The following is a 22,274-nucleotide window of genomic DNA, read 5'->3' as shown; positions in this document are numbered from 1 at the left end:
ACCCAACGACATCATCTACATTAGCGTGACCCAACTACATCTACATCAGCGTGACCCAACGCCATCATCTACATCAACGTGACCCCACTACACTATCTTCATATACACGAACACGAATGGGACGTTGCTATACCTGTTTTCCATGTGTATATTATGAATGCACAAATAATATTGAAATGAGCACAAAAACATATTTACCTCTGACGAAATGTCCAGACCCAAGCTGATGATAACAATCTATGGCCTCTCACTTACTGTCACTAATGCCATTTTCTAGTATTTCAACTGATATGTTATTAAATGTCGTTCTAGTGACAAAGGGAAACTTGTCTTTCAGAAGAGAGCAAGGAAGTCTCGCTGTACAATTCCGTGGAATGTGCTTTTCCAGTCTGTGATCAAAAGAGCTCGACATACATATACGTAGATCGAAGTGGTAATGCCAATCCAACACCTTACGTGTCTCTCGTGGCGCTGGGAGCAACATATCCATGAAAGGCCGCGTAATCAAAGGAAATATGTCACTCTTGTTGAATTTCTGTGGCTTATCCCTGCCAGCTACGATAAAGAAGCTTGTTCAGAATAAAAGAATATATCGACAAAGGCCAATTCCAGTGTTTTTACCAGCCTTTGGTGATTTTGTGTGATAAAATTTCCAGTTTTGTCCCCATCCCATGTAAACCTCATATTCTGGCCTCAGATGCGTCAGGAATTTCTGAAGTAATGGTTTGTCTGCATCCCCGACAATAACGTCAACGTCATCGTCCCAAGGAATCATGCCGTGATAGAAGTAAGAACCATATAAACTTCCTGCATAAAGAAAAATACGTGATGTTGAAAGACACTGCTTTGCTGAAGGCTTTAAGGAGGCCCTTAAATTCGATTTTGTCTTTCGGTGATAACCTCTCAAAAATAGAGACCTTCCTCGTCTCTCAGCATCCGTATAATAAATGGAAGTTTCACTATCGAGGGTGCTGACAAGACATCCATCCTGTCCTTTTTAGTATTTTCAATTGTAATATCCTTTTTTATAATTCCGTCGATATATTGTGTACGGGTTTGTGCAGAATACTTTAAACTGGGGTTTTCCTTTGTATTTTCATCGTTGAAATCCTCTCTATGAAATCCTCTTCTGTCCCGGATAAAGAAGATACGCACAGCAGCAAAGGAATGTCACACATACGACATTCCTTCTCCGTACGTATACCATGTCTGATTCCTTTCGAAACCGAATGTCTGCAAACACAAAAGTAATGTCACAATAAATAATGTGTGATTTGAATGTATGTCCAGGATGAGTGAGTGAGTGAGTTAAGATTTATAGTCACATCGGCAATATTTCAGCCTTGTAGTGGTGACCTTAAACAGTTATAAATTGATAATAAATGGAATTAAATTACAAAAACCTGTCAACGAAGGACAGTAAAATAAACAGATTATCACAGAGAGAAACGGAAAGCCGGTAATTAAATCAAAACATTTTAACTATAAAGGACAACACAATATAAAAGCAAGCTATTGATTGCCAACAACTAAGGTAGATCACCATACTAGGGACCATGGGGACTTACAGTACATTTGCTTCCTGCATGGACCCAAGCTGGATTTACACCATCCCCTCAGCTGTTAACAATTTAGACAAATCAAGGCATACATTAAATGCGATTAAATAGAGTGGATAAATTATATTGACTTTGAATGTTTTAGGGACTTTCGTACCCTCCTCAGGAGGACAATAATTTTACAGTATTTTAACCCCCTTGGAGGATACAGCCCTGAACAATCTCAGTTGATGATCTAAACTACCAATTATAAAACATGTATCTATTTACAGAACATGTATCCAAATTTATGCAACAATTCTATTTCTTTTAAAAAGCAATAATTAAATGACAATTAACTTTAAAAGATCTCTCATTGCTTTAACAATGAGGCCTTTTTATCCTTTGTGATGGAAAATCAATGCAGTCAAGCAGAACATGCTTGACCGTGATTCTCTCATCACAAGGGATGCAAAACGGAGGATCTTCGCCTTTTAACAGGTTTGTAAATACCTTGTATGGCCAATGCGACATCGTCGCACGATGACCTTTCAAATCTGGACTGACAACCCAAGTAGGTGTAACCGATAGTTGGCTTTATTTGACGTAATTTATTGATATAGTATGACCAGAAATTATTGAGAATTTTAGGAATATGTTTAATTGGATTTCTAGTATGAAACAACCTTGACCAGCTATCAAGTGCTTGGTTTCATTCAAGAGAGACAACTCCGTTAATCCTTTTTCATTAGTTTCCAGAAGAGTTATCCCCTTTGTTTACTTGCTGGCAGACGACATTTTCAGTGATCCTCAGTATGGATGATTTAGGGAAGAGGAAGTTGATTTTAGAGTATTATAACAAGGACCTCAGATCAACTAAAGTGATTTCAAGTAGAACAGGCATCCCTTTGTCCACTGTTTATCGTGTTTTGAAAAATATTGCAAATGGATATGGCATTGAGCACCAGGGAGGCGCAGGTAGGCCCAGAAAATTGACTGTCGGTGACAAGAGGCGGCTTGGTATTCTTGTTTCTAAAAACAAACGAAGGAGTTTAGAAAACGTAAGGCTGCATATGATTGATAGAGGAACTGTGGCTGTCTGTAAGGAGACAATTAGAACTGAACTGCATGCAATGGGTTGGCAGAAAAGTCGAGGAATTCCATCACCGTTCATGAAACCTGAACAAAAGGAGCGAAGGTTGAACTGGTGCTTACAGCATATAAATTTTCTGTATGGTTGTTTCCTAATACACTGAAATTCTGGACCAAACAAATTGAAAACCTTTTGTATCAGCGCCCAAAGTACAGTCCGAAATTTAACGTGTGGGTGGCATATCTGTGTTAGGGCAACGCCCCTCTGTGTATTTGATGGGAATATGAACAGTGAGCGGTACACAGATATTCTCGAGGGACATTTACTTCCATCTGCTCACGTGTTCTATGGACATTTTTTTATTTTCCAGCAGGACAACGCCCCAAAACATCGTTCAAAAGCATTCACAGGCCTGGATTCTCGACCCAAAATATGACATTATTAGATTGGCCAAGCTTATAGCCCTGACCTAAATCCAATAGAAAATGTTTGGGGACTTAAGAAGGAAAGTGTCAATAAGAAAATCTGACAAATATTGCTGAAATGAAAGAAGAGGTGGTCCGATAATGGGACAGCATGGACAACGACTTTCTAACGTCTTTGATCAGTAGTATGCCCCGCCGCATTGAAGCCTGCATTGCTGCCCATGGTGACTTGACAAAATACTAACTGTTCACCTGTCTTTGAATCTGGAGTTATGTTCTGCTAATATTCACATTTAATACGTGAGTAATGAGTGAAGAAAGTATAAAAAATTACAATCTTAAATTCTCAATAATTTCTGGTTGTACTGTACCTACTTGGATGTCCCACTTCTGTTGCATCGGATCACGGATGTACGATCTAATGGTAGCTTTGCAATCGGAGTATGGAATGAGAAGTGGTGTCACAGAATTGTTGAGTGCTGCCGTAGCAGAAAAATCGGCCATTGTGTTACCAGAAATTCCAACATGGCTGGCTAACCAACGGAGGACGATGTCGTATTGGCTTAGTTGCAAGGTTATTATATAATTCAATTATTTCAATGCAAAGGTTGTTTCCAAGATGTCTACGTGAGACATTTTTAATAGCCCGAAGGCATGAAAGGGAATCTGAAAAGATTATATATTGTTTATATTTAGGGTGTTTTTTTCAATATATTTAAGAGCCGTTAATATGGCGTTTGCTTCTACTGTAAAAATGGAGCTTTTATTTGGTAATCTAGAAGATATTGTTCTAGATCCAATGACAGTGGCACAAGCCACTGCGCCACCAATGTCCAGGATGAGAAGAATGATTCAAATGTATTACAGCTTATCCAACAACGCCGCAATAAAGCAATAATCAGAAATCATCGGGAATAGTTGCATTTGCGTATACATATATGCTGTTTGCCGGTGTTTGGATCACAGAGGAATGATTAGGCTTCCTACTCCTGTCGGTTTAGAATAGTTTATTGTGTTAGTTAAAGAGGATTATTTTTATTACTGGATATTTATATAGCGCACATATCCACGCACTAGTGCATGCTCAAGGCGCGCTGGTATTTTTTCCCTCGATCATTGGATGTCAATCTCAACGGCACATCGTAGTATCAATCTCAATTCCCTGAGGATCATACAACTCTTGCTGCCTCAAGGCGCACCGAGTTATTGCGGCTTTCCCATACTTACGAGGTACCCATTCACAGCTGGGTGGACTGGGACACATAATCACAGTACTATGTCCAAGTTTTACTGCACGTTGCCGTACCCGCAACTAGGTGTTTGCACGTATTCATGTTAGGGTTGTGACAACACTGAAAGAGTCTGCACACAGCTGACTTCAAGGTTTTTACACCCGGTCACAGGTGGGCTCGATCCCGGCACCTCATGGCCGCTGGATCACAAGCCGGGCGCCTTAGCCAGCTCGCCCACCGCGCCCCCGTTTTTAGGTAATTTCAATGGTAAAAAGGGGAATTTTCACACGTCTATAGACAAAACATTCGCCAACACAACATCAGACTTCATTGTTGTGTTTCTGTTCACTTGAGTCCACAAGATGGCGTCAAAGTCAGTACTTTGTATGGCCACCATTGGCAGCAATTCCTGTTCGGCACCGTCTCGGCACAGGCTGGATACGTCGACGAAGTCACTCTAGCGGAATTCTTCCCCACTCATAGGAAGAAATGATTTAACAAAACACTCACGATGGGCAAAAGTCACTCTGTATAAGGTAAAGTACACTTTCTTTAGACTGAATAGAATAATGAAATCAAAATGAAACATGGGAAACAACCTTATAATAAGATAGAAGCCTTCGCTTATCAAGGAAAATATCAGCTCGTGAAACAGCATTGCTATGTCATACACCATTTAATTTTTTTAGGTCTAATCCAACTGTTGATAAATACCAAAGGTATGTTTATCATATTATTCAAATAATACAACTTCAACTTAGATAAACTTATTTCTAATAGTAATACAAATTTACACACTTAAAATGTCCATATAAACCACGAAGGAGACGTAAACTCCCGCTATTTTAATCCATTTGTAAGATGCCATAATATCCTCTTACCTATTTCGTTTATATTTTCATTTTTACGTAATCAGAAAATTATTATATAAAGATTAATCAAATAATATGTATGGTGGCCTATTTCCCGATAACCGTGGCTTTTCACCCGGCAACATGACACAACATTGGGAAATGCCTCCGTTTTCGAAGCTCCGTATCAACAACACTCTAGAAGATTCATTTGATGGCGGGTATTGTTCCAAAGCTCTAATCATCAATAATATCACAGTGACCCTGCCAGGAGTATTTACGCAGTGGTAAGAAGCAATCTTATTGGATAAAGATTGGTTTCTAATGACGCTTTTTCGCCAGTCTGCTATAAGGATCCTGATTGGTAAAAAACATGCTCGTAAGCCACTCATATTAGAGCAATGGATACCGTCCTCATATACGAAAACCTTTAGACAAAAGTTTTGGGTACAATAATGCTATTCTGAACGTGTTAAGCAACAAATCGCCATATATACGTAAATTATGGAACTTATTGGACGTATCGTGCCAGGTGGCGACCTGTGACAAATATTCTTTATGCAAATGTTTTCTCACTAAACATCGTGTCCGAGCATGAAGATCAAGGTGACGAAAGCCGAGATGTCACTTGACTTACATAACATGATCGCACGAAAAGATGGAAATAGTAACTTAGATGTACGTTTGACAACTTTTATGAAAACTGTTGATTTTATTCATTACTTTATTCAATTTTAATGATTTCCTCGAAACGTCCATACTTTGCTCTTCGACAATTTCAAAGTGGACCCGATGCCAATTATTTCGAAAGACTTCTGCCCAATCCCCACCCACCACCACCCATATTACCTGAATATGCATATATATATTTTTCCTCACCATTAACATTTAGGGGGTATATGGGCGGAAGTCTTATGTACGGTGTTGAATGGGTTAAACTTGAACAAATAAATCTTTGGCGGTATACTGGCACGTCACAAACGTATCGCGATACGTTATTGTAACTATTTCATATTGCGGTTTACCGGTATACCGTAATACCGTGCAGTCCTACTTCAAACACTTCTAAAACAAGGCAAGTTCAACATTGCTGCGTTTTGCACAGAAGCTGTTTACAATCACACAAACATGATGTTTTGGAAAGAAATGGTATATTTGTATTGTTTTACCGCAGCTACAGGAGTCAATATTGTCAAAATCACCTATGCGTTACTCCTTGCTTAGAGTATTTTCACTGCTTTAAGTTTCTTTCAAAACTTGAAATTGTACAAATTAAATGGAGAAGATTCAAGGGTACCCCTTATTAACTCTATCAAATGTGGTGTGGTATGATTTTGGGCAAAAACACCTCTCTCGAAGAACGGTGTCAGGCCGGGAAAGCCACACTTAAAAACGACTATAGCCGGGAAGGCCACATTTCAATTACATGGCTGTAGCCGGTAAAGCCACATTTCAATAGATTACCACCTCTACCGCCAGAGACACAAGACCGTGCCCCGCCTTCCTGCCAGCAGACCAGATCCAGTTGGAGGAGAAGTACTCTCACACAGAAGGTGGGGACCAGTTTCTGCACCGTGCTAGTGACGACGTCCTTATTTTCACTACTGACAAGAACTTTGAACACTTGTGTGCTTTAGGGCTGCGCAATATAACCGGTTTACCGGTATATACCGGTTCAGAAATGAAACCGATACGTATTGCGATACGTTGATCGAAAACCGGTATTTTGACATGCATTCGGAAAACTTCGTAACACTCGGAAATCTTCGGATATTTCCGTTTTTCACACAGGAAGTCATGCGTTTGTTGTAAAATCTCGACCCCCAACAACGAACAATACTAATTGTGGTGCCAAATACTAGGGCAAAGCTTCAGTATGGCAGCATTTTTGGTTGAAAAAATTCCCGGTAGATGGAACTATTGATAAGAGGAACGCGGTAATTAGAGTATGCAATGGTAAAGTAAATTGAAAGTTTCTATTAAAGCTTAATCAAGCATAGTGATTTTGTTGTGTTTTGGCTTTATAAATGAAGCATTAGCTTCTTGCAATATATGGTAATACATATCTCAATGTATGCTTTCGCATCGCAATATATCGCAATATGACAAATCTCTGCAATACCCACCCCTACTGTGCTGCAGATATTGTGTTTTGTGATGGAACATTGTATGCCTGTCCAAAATTGTTTGATCAGATTTATTGTATACATTAAGAGGTGTTTGGTCATATGTTTCCATTAGTTTATTGCTTGCTGTCCAATAGAAGGAGTGCTGTGTTAGCATGTTTCAGTACTTGTGTGATGTTGCTCGTAGGCAAGTTTTACAGTTTTCCATTTTCAATCCAGTTGGAATTTGATCGGGCAGCTCACCAAGCCGTGAGAAATGTGTTTCCTGGGACATCTGTTGGAGGGTGTGTTTTTTTCCATTTCACCCAGTGTATCTGGGGGGAGGGTGCAGAAGGAAGGATTGGTGATGGACTAAAGGAAAATGAGGAAGCTAGTGAGAAGAGCTGCTTCCCTCCCTCTAGTACCTCGTGATAAGGTGGACGATGTATGGCGTGATGCCATTGCTGACTCTCCTGCCGTCCCCAAAGTAACTGCATTAATGGATTATGTGACAACCAACTGGGTTCAGGGCCAGGCCTTCAGATCAGAGGTTTGGAATCACTTCGAGACCATGACCACCGTACCAGCAATAGCCTAGCAGGATGGCACAATAAGGTAAAGAGACTTGTCCAGAAGTGCCACCCTGACATTTGCGAGATAGTAAAGCTCTTTCAGCGTGAGCAGTCTCTCACAGAGGTTGCTGTCCTGAGACGATCTGACCAGTGGACAGCACCTTCACGAAGAAAGAAATAAAGAACCATTGACGCTCATATTGCATCACTGAAGACCAAGCTTCGGAACCAACACCTGAGTGACATGGAGTATACGGACCATGTGGGTGACCTCTTCCATCTGCAGTAGGGGGTGTAAAAAAAAGAATGTTTGTAAATAATGTTTTGTGATCTTACGCCATTGTATCTGTTTGTACACATGAAAACAAACTAAACCATTATTACTAGTATGTTTTACAGATTAAGATTTATTATTAATATTATGTCATAATAGTATATGTAATATACCTATTAGCATATTATATTGTGCTAATTATAGAAATAAAACCTGTTGTGTTCTGAATAAAATTATGAGGAAACATGTCTTGTTTTGTTCACCCGTTTGAATCACTAAGCATGTGTTAACAGCATAGCCGAGGAGCCACATTCCATGTTCGCGCATCCTTAACTATTGCCGGGAGAACCACATCAATTTTGGCTATCTGTATCGGAAATGTGGCTCTCCCGGTCTGTAACCCAAAGAACAAAAGCTGTCAAGAATTCTATACCAATTGTTATAAAATGAAATGAAACATACAACTTTATGGATGACAACTTCTTATTTATTGCATAGAGCGACGTTTCGATGTAGATTCTTACATCGTTATCAAGCTAAAAGTGATTACAACCAGATGTAGAGGAGCATATATACACAGTATGTTTTGACAACAGCAGATTAACATTAACAACAACATGTAATTGATATACACCAGTCAGGGAGACATGATAAGAAAAAAAACCAACAACATGTAATTGAATAACAACTGGTACATAATTATAAGAGGCCAGTGGGAGACTAAGAACAACAAATGAGACTGGGAACAAAGCCAATAAACAATGGAGATTAAGTTGTAATAACAAGCTGATTGGATGCTTTATAGAGTCTACAGTTTGATTAGTTCTTCATAGGCCGATGGTATGTAGTATCCTTGGTCTCTGTTGATCAATGGTTTGTGGCGGCGGATTTCGATGGCTTCCAAGAGTTTTCTTTTTGTGAAGTCCTGATTCTTGGTTGATAGGATTTCAAATTTGTCAAACTTGATTTGATGGATAGGGAATTTCTGTTGGTGATCGGAGAGGGCTGATTTTCTGTCTGATTTTGCTGTTGAGGTTTTATGTTCTTTAATGCGGACATCAACGGGACGCGGAGTTTCAGCAATATAGGAGTCACCACATTCACAATTAATCTTGTAGATCACTCCTTTGGGGGCTGCTTTTGGAGGGTAGGTTGCGGCCACTGGCTAGGAGGATGGTCCTGAGGGTTGCAGAGCCATTGAAGATGGTGTCCATGCCTGCTTGGTTCTTTAGTAGTCTGCTGATTTTGATGGGAGGTCTTGCCGATGTAGGGTAGGAGTGATTCTGATGGGGGCGGATTCAGGCTTGGTCAGTTTGGGTTTGGCATGGAGGGTGGTGGATGGTCCTCTTGACTAAGTTGTTGGGATACTGGTTGAGGCTCGTGAAGACATGGTGCAGGTGGTTCAGCTCATGTCCTGGTCACGGCTGCTGAAGCAAATGTACTTGGCACGCTTGTAAAGTTGTATGTTTCATTTTGAGTCACCAACTTCTAGAATGCCCATCAAACAGTTATAAAATGAAGCCTGTTATGGATCTCCAGTTGCCTGTAATAAATGATTGATTAAAAGATTTGTATTATCCTTTTGTATACCCACTATCTTATAAAAAAATATATGAGGCTGACGTGAACGTACCCAAATACTGAGTTATGTGATTATTATCAACTCGGCATGTAATGCGGGGATGCCTCGTCCGTCTGTCGGTCCCGTATTCATTTTGTTTCCAGAGCATAACTAAAAAAAATTCAATATTTTTCAACAAAAATTGGTATATATATCAAACAGAATCTAAAGTGGTGCCCTTTGCTAATTACAGATTTTAGGTCATTTTATTTTTCAGGATTTCCATGGAAACAATATGGACTTTGTCTCAAAAAAGGGTGGATTTGGTTTCCGGAGCACAACTCGACAACTTTTCAATACCTTTCAACAAAACGTAGCAGATATATGAGACACATCCCAAAGTGGTGCCTTTGCTATTTGCAGAATTTTGGCATTTTATTTTTCCCGGTTGCCATGGAAACGATTCGGACTTAGTCTTAAAACGGAGAGATGGGGTTCGTTTCCGGAGCACAACTCGAAAACCGTTCAATATCTTTCTACAAGACTTGGCCGATACATGAATCAGATCTTGAACATAAATATATTTACTAATAAGTGGTTGTGAATTTGGGTTCGAGAGTATTCAATACGGATTAACTTGGGCCCGTGCAGTAAGTCACGTGATGAGTGTGCCATAAAAGGGTATTTTGGTCACTGGACCTCCCATGTACGAGGTCACTGGACTTATCTTAAGATTCACGAAAGCTAGCGTTGTAAAAAAATAAAAATATCAGCTAAAAGATGATATGTGATTCAAGGCAATTACAATAATTTATCATCAATGTCGGAATATCAAACAAAACGTTTTCCAGGCTGACGGAAACGTACCCAAATACAGCGTTGTGTGATTATTTGTAAATGTTTTCTGATATGTTGGGTTTACAAATTAGAACATAAAACGTCTATTATCTCCATGTTACATGATAATTCAAACATGGCAGAGATACCACTTACCACTCATCATCAGGTATGATGTTTGCGATGAATTGCATTACATTTTTCTCTGCCCTTTCTTGAGACGTCATCGAAATACATATATCCCAATCCACTATATTAAAAACCCAGTGTGTTAATATTTAATTAATTGTTTACTGGAACGACTAAGTGTTATAAAAAAATCTATGTATATCCTGTAATACTATCATGAAAAGTGCACGATCTTCCATATAAGCCATATGTATTTATAACTGCACATTTGTTGCTCTTATGCTGAATATCCCGGTCTGTGCGTAATAAAAATTCTCTTCTGAGAATTGTTCCTCTCAAATTGTTTTTAGTTGCTTTGATTAATGTCTTGTTGCCTCGACTATTTTCTTGATGCTTTGAGTACTTTTCTCGTTACTTCGGTTAATTTCAAGTGGCTTTGAGTATGTTCTGGTTGATTCAAGTGTCTTTCAAAAACTTGAAGTTTCGAGTCTTTACTCTTGGCTAAGACTGACTGACTGAGTATGGTTTTACGCCGTTTTAGCAATATTCCAGCAATATCACGGCGGTCCACCAGAAATGGTCTTGGCTAAGAGTATGTTCTCATTGCTTCAATTATTTTCTCGTTGCTTCGAGTATTTTCTCGTTGTTCAGATTAATTTTGTTCAGTTGGTCCTGGATGCTGGTATTCAGTAAGCGGTTAGAAAGAGTAATCAGGGTTTACTTTCAGTTTGGTCTATCTATGATGAGATTTTATGTTTCGTTGCTCTTAAGGATCATACAGTTATCTTCAAAAGAACTCTTTGCAGAATATTGAAAGGAATGGATTTGAAATGAAAACCAACATATTGAATGGTTCTGGGGTATTCTACGGAAACCAGCGGCACAATATTGGATGAATTTGTTTAAATCAAAGGACACACACTTTTGTGGTGATCAGTTAGATAGGAATCTAATGCAGCACAGCTTTATGGAGCTAATACAGGTATGACAAATCAAGATAAAATTAATTAAACAGCCGATCATAAGAAATGTTATAATTTGTGTTAATTTCCTTTGTTAATCGTTCTGGTGTGGTTAGCCGTGCTTAGAGAGTCCTGTCCCCCTAAACCGATAACCGCTGTGGGGTTTTTTCGGACACGACGTCAACAACCCTTTTCAGTTTGAGGCATATCGGCTCATTCCACGCCACACGTTATCTTGCAGATTACGGAATGGAACGAGTGTGCCAAATGGCATCGGATCCATTCGGCAATTGTCCGTAGATTAAAATCACGAGACACCAAGTCTATCCGTAACCTTCGTAATCGTCCGTGACCTATTCGACTCTTTCCGTTCATTTCCGTGACGTCACAGGAATGACTCGATAAATTTGCACATTGTGCAACAGTGTGGACGTAGCTCAGTCGGTTAGCTGTCGAACTAACAATCCGAAGGTCGCGGGTTCGCGTCCGACGGGTTCTCACAAACTGGTTGCTTGTCTTAATGACACGTGACCTACGGCAGAGATCGTCCTCACGAGACGTAGTGGTGCTAGATTCTAAAGGTGCTCCAAATATTATTTGGGATGGAGGAACTCTTACCCATTATTCTCCTATGTCACATCACATCAAGTATAGAATAAATGCACATAAATTTAGAACTGAATATATTGCCCCAGCAAGTCTGTCAAGTCACAATTGTCATAAGTGACAAATGATAAATTGTTATCACAGAAGATAAATACACTAATAAGAAATAATCATCATGATGAAACATTCAGCCTTCAACGTTCTCTGTTCAAGTGTTCTCCTGAGTGGGATCCTTTCAAAATCTAGTGAGGTGGACTTGCATGTCTGTCGTATTCCCACTGTATCCGATCAATGTCTTACAATATGACATATTGTCTTTTCACGACTCATTTTGTCGTTGGTCATCCTCATAGTAGACTGGGAAACAGAAATGTTTCCACACATTAGACTTGAATTTACTCCCAGTGGGAGTCTCGAAATCTGTAGTTGAGAAATCCATGCACAACACTTCGATTCACTTTCGTTTTGTGACCCCGCATCAAAGCATTACTTTACCGGCAACGTACGCGCTCGCTGATTGGTCCATCAAAATAGTCTAGCCAATCACAAAAGCTGTTAGTTTCCAACCTATTTTTTAAAGTAAAACTAGCTACATCTATTTATCGGAGCGGTCTCGTATAATTTTACTATCAAGACTTTGAAGGAGATGGATATAGCATAAACACTTGAATCGATAAAGTTTTAAAATAGGATTCGATACACACAAGCATGTATCGCGTATCGTATCGTCAGTAAAAATGTATCGATGCATCGATACATTCGCGTATCGCGACACCCCTAGTGTGTGTGTGTGTGTGTGTGTGTGTGTGTGTGTGTGTGTGTGTGTGTGTGTGCGTGCGTGCGTTCGTGCGTGCATGCATGCATGCATATGAATCAGAATTTCTGCTTGGGTTGGCAAAATCAATACAAGGTAATTGCCCAAGACGTTTAGCTTAAGCATTTGGTACATCGATGATCTAATATCGATCAATAACCATCAAATGGCCAATTGCCTGCCACTGATTTACCCACCTGAACTTGAAATCAAGGACAGAAGATAGACCGCCTCAACTGTTTGACATTTAGGTGTGTGCATAAAGATTCAGACTGACCACAAATTCTCCCCAATTGACAAAAGGGATGATTTCAACTTTCCAATAGTCAACTTCCCTACCATGTCGTGCAATTCCAACAGTTTCAGCCTTTGGTGTTTACAACTTTGGTGTTTTCAACTCAGGACATGTTTGGTCAAGGTTACAACATTCAACGCCTCAGTAAAGCTTTCAAGAAGTTTTATGGTAGACACGTGGAGGAAATTTCCAAATTTGATGCATCAGTGACACAAAATAATGTCCGATGCAGTTCCCAATTTTGACTTTATACACCAGTTTACTGCACTCAAAAACAACACCCTAAGCATGCTCATAACATTACATTCCTACCTTCGTCAGTGGATCAGTGAGTGAGTGAGTTAATATTTAACGTCACATCGGCAATATTTCAGCCATATCGTGACGAGAACATTTGACATTTTAAATAGAATATATATACAGATATTATAAAAACCTGCCGACGAAGGACAGTAAAACAACTAGAATATCACAGATATACATGTAAAACTAGTAATTAAATCTAAAACATTTTAACTTTAGGGGACAGCACAATATAAAAATAGGCAATAGATCGCCAACAACTGAAGGTAGAGCACCATACTAGGGACCATGGGGACTTACATTACTTTTGCTACCTGCATGGACCCTAGCTGGATTTACACCATCCCTTCAGCTGCTGGCGATTGGAAGAAATGTTAGCCAAAATTAAAAGAACAAGAATACTACGTTTAAAAATCCTGGCAAGTTTAAATTGACTTTGAAAGTTTTGGGACTTAGTCAGTGGATCAGTCTGCACGCAATGCTCATTCTCTGTTCCACTTCGGAGAATACCGCCCATGCATGGTTTGTAATCACATTAGCAAGCAAAGATATGGATGGACGATTAACATGCGTTAATGCACTATGAAATGTTAATGGGCGTTTAACTTGTGGCCATTTAATAAACTTTAAATGCCAGTAATTCCAGTTCAAAGTGCTGTGGACAATTACGAATCCTGCTACCTTCCAAAACATTTGTGTACAATTAAGGCAAATGTCTAAGCTATTAATTATTGCTACGTTGACCTACACTGAGGAAATGTCCATCGCGTACACGGGCGATGAGAGAGAGAGAGAGAGAGAGAGAGAGAGAGGAATGTTGATGCGATATATGGCCTAACGCGACACTAGATATAGAATCATATTTTGAAAATCATATATCAATGGTTGGTTTAAAGAAAGAAAAAAGTTAAGAAATTCTCTAAACACAATACAGTGCACCCACACTCAGACGAACGTTCGCGCACACGCACATATGCACTAAATTACTTAGTATACTCAATCATACACACGTACGCACGCACACACAAACCACCTGAGTCCTGTACTATCTCAGGGTTAAAGATCTCGATAGCAAATGTGTCGGATTGACTGATAGTTTTAGAGAATATTACTTTTATTGCCGAACGGTGTATTCAAAATTTCGACACAGATACTTTCTCCGTTCGGCTTGTGCAGATAATAATACAGGTTACGCTTGTGTCCACTTCTTCTTATTTGTTTAATTCCACGTGTCCATGTAAGTCGTTACTCAGAAGATACTCTGTTTATGACTTGATTAAAAGGTGTTGTGCCAACACCACTCAGTCACTTAGGTTCCTGGACAAACACTTTGTACATTAAATGCGTACCAACCTGATGTATATTGAAACCTTTGACGTTCGTGCATTTGGACGTTTGCTTTGCAAATAAAATGCTGTCATAGTTGACAGGTCAGCTCACACCGGTCAGTTGATAGTTGGTTTGTTGTTGAACGACGCACTCAGCAATATTCCAGCTATATGGCGGCGGCCTGTAATTAATCGATTCTGGACCAGATTATCCAGTGATCAACTGCATGAGCATCGATCTACGCAATTGAGATACGATGACATGTGTCAAGCAATTCAGCAAGCCTGGCCATCAAATGTCCATGTTCAATCAGTGAAAAATCATGCTCTACGTGTCAGTTTGGAACAAACATTCAGCAATGTTGTCAGTGAAAGAGGCTGCCCTTGTGAGTGCAATGAGAACTATGTTTTACATTGTGAAACGAAGTATTGGATTATGCAATTATCCTATTGCATGCTTGCAATGCAAGAAGAAAATGGTGTGGATCTTGATGACTTGGAAGTCGGAGGTAATGCCACAAATACGTCGATGGCAACTGCAACGGATTTTGTGGATACATTTGTTGATGTAATTTCAACAAGAAAATGGTGAAACAATTGCTACAAGTGATTTTGTAACCATTACTTATTGGCGAAAGTACAGACATTTGTGTTGAGAAAATAATTGGTCATTTATTATTACAAAACATTCTTTCTAGGTAATCTGAAATTAAGTGACATGGGTGTGACAGCAGAAGTTTTGTTCGATGAACTTACGTCCTCTCTGCAGACCAGCGGAATATCATGGTCAAGAGTAACTGGCTGGGGATCTGATGGAGCTTCACTCATGACCGGGAAAAGGTCAGGTGTTGCAACACAAATGAAGGCAGTCTTTCTGCATACCTGTACATTGCATTGCCCATGGCCAGAGGCTAACCCTCACCACTTCCAAAGCTGCAGATGCTGCGAAGTACATGAAGGAGACTTTCCAGAAATTACTCACAGACTTGTAACATTTCTTCTACAGCTAGGACTGAGGAGCTGAAAAGCACACAGACAATTTTGGATTCTCCTTTGGTGACAATGAAGGAGGTGCGTGAAATTCGATGGATATCATTTTATAACTCCATCAGTGCAGTGTACAAATCACTTGGGACACTTGTCACCTATTCACGAAACACAGAAAGGACAGTTCCAGGACGGAGGCTCTCTACTTGAGGTTGACAGACTTCACCTCCATAGCTACACTCTACATGATGATGGACATCATTCCAGAACTAGCAGCCCTCAGCATGGTGTTCCAAAAGGAAGACCTAGATATTGCAGCAGTGCATCTAGTCATTAAATAGTGTCTAAACAGCAAAGTGGGACAAGAGTTACTACCAACAGCTTCTTAATGTGTCTCACACTGAGGTGAAGGATGGTTAAATGACAGTGAATGGAATCAGTCTATCAAACAGCACTGAGGGGAAAACTGTTAAGGCTGCCAAAGAGGTGTTTGTAAAGATTAGAGATGATTCTCTGTGCAAGTTGGTTGAGCAGTTAAAAAAGAGGTTTCTTCAACAGCATCATCATGTGAAATTATTGAGAAGATATTTGTTTCCTAATACTGTTAATAGAATTATAAAATAGGTGTTTATGGGAGGCAACGCTTGTAGTTATCTCCCCTGGTGTAGCAAACGACCTCCTTTTTTGACATGGCAGATTTGACAGCAGAAGAGAAAGCTGGTTCTATTGTGAAAGGGGTGTGACAAAAGAGTACAGTATACAGAAAATCGAAGAATATTCTCTCAGGAGTTGGCATTGAGCACAAGAAGGGACAGGAAGGCCAAGTTCAGTACTACGGATCTCCAGCGACTTGGTCAGATTGTGAGTAGGGGAAAATTTAAAGGCGTTGAGAATATCAGAAATGAGATGATTAATAGAGGAAGTCCTCACTGATGAAAGATGCACAAAAGAGAGCCGCTTAAACTGGTGTAGGGCTCACGAAAATCAAGATTTGGATAATGTTATTTTTTCTGATGAATTAAACTTCTGTCTTTTCTGAACTGTGTGAACATTTGGAACAAAAAATATACCGTGAAGCCTATCTAGTAACGCCCAAAACATAGCCCGAAATTTCATATTTGGGGTGGGATATCATCACGTGGAGTGACGCCGATGTGTTTTTTTCACGGGAAATTTAACGAAGGAACGATATGTTAAATGGTCACCTCCTTCCAACGGCCCGGACACTGTATGAAGATAATTTGATTTTCCAGCATGATAACGACCTAAAACACACTGCGGGCTACACAAAACAATGGTTGTTGGACGAAAATGTTCAAGTTTTAGACTGGTCAAGCTAGAGCCTAGATCTTAGCCCTATATAGGATGTGTGGGGGTTAATGATGAAGGACAGAATAAACCAAGAAGGACTTAGAAATATTGAGGATATGAAGAAAGAAGTGGTCGAATATTGGGATAAGCTGTCACACGATTTCCTAAAAACCACTTATCGGAGTGTACCTAGGGGCATTCAGTCGTGTATTGTAGGGCAATATCTAAAAAATTAACGCAATATGTAAAATCCAGTTTTAGGTTTGAATATTAGGGGTGTCAATCGAAATCCATTTTTTTCACAAATTTGGCAAAAAATGACTTTTTTACAAAAACTAAGATATCGCAATGTTTCTTACAAATTAAACTTCATATTACATTTTTTTACAAACTGTTACCTCGTTCAGTATACATATAAGCATAGTCGATAAACATATTATTTACTTGTTTATAGAGATATTTTAATCGAACTTATAGTCCATTTTCGAAACTTTTAAAGGAATAATTTTATTCTTCAAACTTGTTTTTATAAATGGTATTTGGGGTTATATTCATTATAGTCCATGGGCTGATATAGGTGACCCTCCCCTCCTGGGGGAATTTTGAAGACTATATTATTTTGAAAGCTTATCATATGTACATTCAAATTCAAGGTGTTTGCAGGCTGGGTGCGGGGGATTTTTCTCGCAGTGACCCCCCAAAGGGGGTCAGGGTGGGAAAAATTTGGGAAAATTAGTTTGGTGGCTGAAAGGGGAGTAAATGCTCTGAAATGTCAATGGACGATAGGCAACATCCTTCCACAAGGGTTGACAGACAAAATATCCAGCAAGAACTTAGATTTGAGTAGAATGGAGGATTCAGACGAAGTTGAGATTGAAAGTCTTTTGGGCACAATCTATGATGATTCGGCATAAAGGTATATAAATATAAGTAATGGTAACTCAATGTTATAAAATGCCAAAGTGAGAATAAACCACCATGCTTTATGTATAGCTGTAACATTAATTTTGATCATTTTAGAGCAATTGAAGAAATAATACGTTCTTTAACCAACTGCCAACTAGACAGTGTAGAAAAACAGCATTCAAGTCTGTTTTTCCACTTAGACACAATGCATTTTCAAATTTAAAGTCTTCCTGTGCCTCTAACTAAATAATAAATGTTAGATATTTTCATTGTTCCTGATAAAGGGCAGGCAGTTATTAGAATGTATTTTGTGAAAAAAAAAAACTCATTTTTCAAATTTTTAACCCCTGGCCCCCTCTTGGGGTCAGGGCATGAAATAATCAACACAGACTACAATAAACCATCTCAAAGTCTTTCCATGCTTTAAGTATAGCTGTAACATTAATTTTGATCATTTTAGAGCTATTGAAACAAGAATACCTTCTTAAAACAATTGCCCACTAGAAAGTGTAGAAAAACAGCTATAAAGTTTAATTTTTCCCTTAGACGCAATGCATTTTTCAAAGTAAGTGTTTTCCTGTACCTATAACTTATCAATAAATTTTAAATATTTTTATAGTTCCTCATAGAAAGCAGTTATTAGAATGTATTTTGTGTGAAAAAGCAAAACTAATTTTCCAAATTTTCCCACCTGACCCCCTTTGAAGTCACTGCGGAAAAATCCTCACCCAGCCTGCAAACTCCTTGAATTTGAATGTACATATGATAAGCTTTCAAAAATAGTCTTCAAAATTGCCACAAGGGTGGGGAGGGTCACCTATATCAGCCCATGGACTATTATGTCTTATTCAAGAAGGTTTGACCTTTCCTTCAAACTGTCCATTCCGTTATTGATAATCTGTGATTACCGAATTTGGTTTTAAAGAAAGAAACACTTATTGATCCTTCTTAATTTGGTTTGAAATAACATGCATGTTGTAGTAATGTATCCAATTTTAATTCATTGTGTATGGGGGTTTGAATTAATTGCAATTGGTACTTGGCATCAAGGTGGTAGCTCTGACGATTGGACTTCGGACCTAGCAACTGATCTAGGAGAGAGCGCCAATAGTTATGATTTGACTATGTACATGAACGATCGGCGGTTTAAGGGAATACTATTTCTAAATCAAAGATATTTCTGTCCAGCGACACATTTATACTTAAACAGTAATTTTCTCATTTTGGAGTAATATAATATTTGTAAATACATCATCATAAATATGATATTTTCTCTAAAATTCATTAAAAGTGTTTCTGAAAAATAAATCCCAAGTCTCTCGTAATTCCTATGATGGCTCAAACCTTTTTATCAAGATTTGTTGCATTTCATTTGTGTATTTTTAGGTGAGATTAAAATACACACTACCAGGAAAAGTAACTAATACATTATTCCATAAAGGAAAATGTTTTGGTATTAATTCACCACTAAATAGGACAGATCTGAAAACAAAACTGGTCTCTCAACACAAACAATGAAAAAAAAAACAAAATACAAAAAACATCGACATGTATCTGCGCAGAATTGCAAGTTGAACTTTGGTTACCGTGCCCAATGCGGAGGGTAATTTTATGTCCCCAACTTTGCGCTACATGCACGTTGGGGGGTAAAAGGCCAAAAGGTAAAACCTCCTTGAATAGGACATAATGAATACAACCCATATGACCATTTATGTAAAAATACTATGAAGAATAAAATGTTTTCCTTGGATAGTGCCGAATATAGATTATGATATGAACTATCGCTTTATACATGTATATTAACAATTATCGGCTTTACTTTGATGTTAAACGACCTAAAAAAGATCAGATATCAATTAAGTTAGAAATGAGGTTAATTTTGTCAGAAATATTGCAATAGCTTAGTTATTTTAAGAAAAAACCCAATAAAAGTAAAGTTTCTAAAAAATGAATTTCAGTCGCCAAACAATAAACAACAATATAGCTGTATTTTACAGATCCGTTAATCTTTACAAATTGCGTTATTTCCTTTTTTTGTACATTTTGCGTTAGGTGTTTACACATTGCGTGAGAGACATTTTTTATATTTGGCGTTAATTGTTTACATATTGCGTTAGTTTTTACATATTGTCTTGATTTTACATATTGGGGTTGTACAGGGCCCCTTCAGAGACCTTTTTAGGTCGTAGCTTTTCCCCGACGGAAATAGAAGATACATCATTGTCGGGTTTGAGTGAGTATGGAGCCACTTTGAATGTTTGCTCACATCGGCAGTATTTATTCGCCATAAACGTGACTATAACAAGTTTAACAATCATAACACATGAACTCAACATATAAACCCAGAACAAGGACAGTAAAAACAACTAAATTTCATTGATTCATATGTATGTATGTATGTATGTATGTATGTATGTATGTATGTATGTATGTATGTATGTATGTATGTATGTATGTATGTATGTATGTATGTATGTATGTATGTATATATATATGTGTGTGTATTGTAAAAACGAGTATGTAAATTGAAAACTATAAAACTATACAAACAATACAATATAATACAAGCTATAGGTGAGGTGAAATTGGGTTTAACGTCGTGCTTGAGAATATTTCGCTCAAATGACGACGTGCATGCGTGTATGTGTATGTGCGGCTGCTTGTACTAGCCCTGACAGAAGCTGGCTGATAGTGCTAGCCCACTGAGATACCATGCCGCAGTGAAGCATGAATACTCCACTCAGACACATTATACTGACTCCGAGCCGACCAGTGCTTGTTATACCCATTAATGCCGAGCGCCAGGCAGGAACCAACAAGTACCCTATTTTAACGTCTTTTGGTATGACGCGGTCGGGGATGGAACCAGCGACCTTCCGCTCTCCGGGCGGACGCTCTAACCACTACACCACGGAGGCGGTCTACAAGCTATAGATCGCCAACAACTGAAGGTAGACCATGGGGACTTACGGTAGGTTTTCTTCCTGCATGAACCCCAGATGGATTTACACTATCGCTTCAGTCGTTATTGAATGCTATTTACCCTGTTACAAAACATATTTATCAATGGTTTCAAAACAATACTATTTCTGTTAAAACTCAATAACCAAATTAAAACTGACATCTTTTAGAAGTTTCCTGGCTGTTTCTCATTGAAATATGCAACCCATGTGATGGAAAAATCAGCACAATCGAGCAGAACATGCTTAGCCGTGATTCCTTCATCAAAGGAGATACAAACGGGGGATCCTCACCTTTTTACCAATTATTTGTTGCGTATATCGGGAATGTCAATGCGACATCGTGACATAATGACCTCTTCAAACCTGGACTGACAACTCAAGTTAGTGTAACTGATAGTTTGTTTAATTTAATGTAATAATTGATACCTACCTGGGTGTCCCACTTCTTATTCCTTTCCACCAACCCTTTTGTCGTGAGATTAGTCTCTTCACAATTCTATTGTTACCGCCAGGACCTCACTTTGACAGCGCTGGAAATGTCATTTTCTTTACTTATGACAGATACCATATTTTATGGTCTCTGCTTATGATTAAATGTTTGCTTGTTCCGCTTTACAAATTCAAATGCAGACACGGTCAATATATTGCAGGAAAGATGTGTGTCTTCTCACCACACCAGGTGTTGTATTGTCCTCCAACGTTGTGGAGTAGCTTTTCCCGATCCATATCTTTAATCCATATCGCGAGTCACACCCTGCTTATCATGTTCAACCTTCCTTAAACTCTCAGTCGCTGCCATCTGGCATGTGTCGCTTTATGCGACATTTCCTTTAATCCTTGGTCATTATTGTCACATATTTCATACTGTGATGGGTTTCAACAACCCATTAACGGTTTTGTCATTTGCCAGCGTTATAAATGACCACATAATAGTATAAATTTTTAAGAGATAGTATCAATGCACCATGTTCCAAAGTTATAGTAATATACTAAAAGGAAAAAAATAACTCTGCATAACGAAAAAATTGCATAAAAATAAAAGGTATTTGAAAAGTTATAAAAGAAACCTGAATAAACATGTAGCAAAGCATTTTGCATGCAATTTGATGTTGCGTGGCTAGTGCAATTTGTGCACAATTAACTTACTCTCTTTTGCATGCTTTCTGACATTTGAAATTCACA

The 22,274-nt window shown here is 38.7% G+C and overlaps 1 long non-coding RNA gene across 1 annotated transcript; it reads left to right on the top strand.

Annotated features, from left to right (window-relative positions):
* The first annotated feature begins 9,777 nt into the window (after window positions 1-9,777).
* LOC124263739 lies at window positions 9,778-21,812 on the top strand. The gene is made up of 3 exons (XR_006894924.1): window positions 9,778-9,911; window positions 15,569-15,574; window positions 21,801-21,812. It is a non-coding gene; the product is annotated as an uncharacterized LOC124263739 (long non-coding RNA).
* Window positions 21,813-22,274: the final 462 nt, after the last annotated feature.

This window comes from Haliotis rubra, unplaced genomic scaffold (assembly GCF_003918875.1).
Source record: "Haliotis rubra isolate DU_JTF1 unplaced genomic scaffold, ASM391887v1 Scf120, whole genome shotgun sequence".
Lineage (NCBI taxonomy): Eukaryota > Metazoa > Mollusca > Gastropoda > Lepetellida > Haliotidae > Haliotis > Haliotis rubra.
Note: the sequence above shows the minus strand (reverse complement) of the source record. Positions and strands in the feature narration are given on the sequence as shown.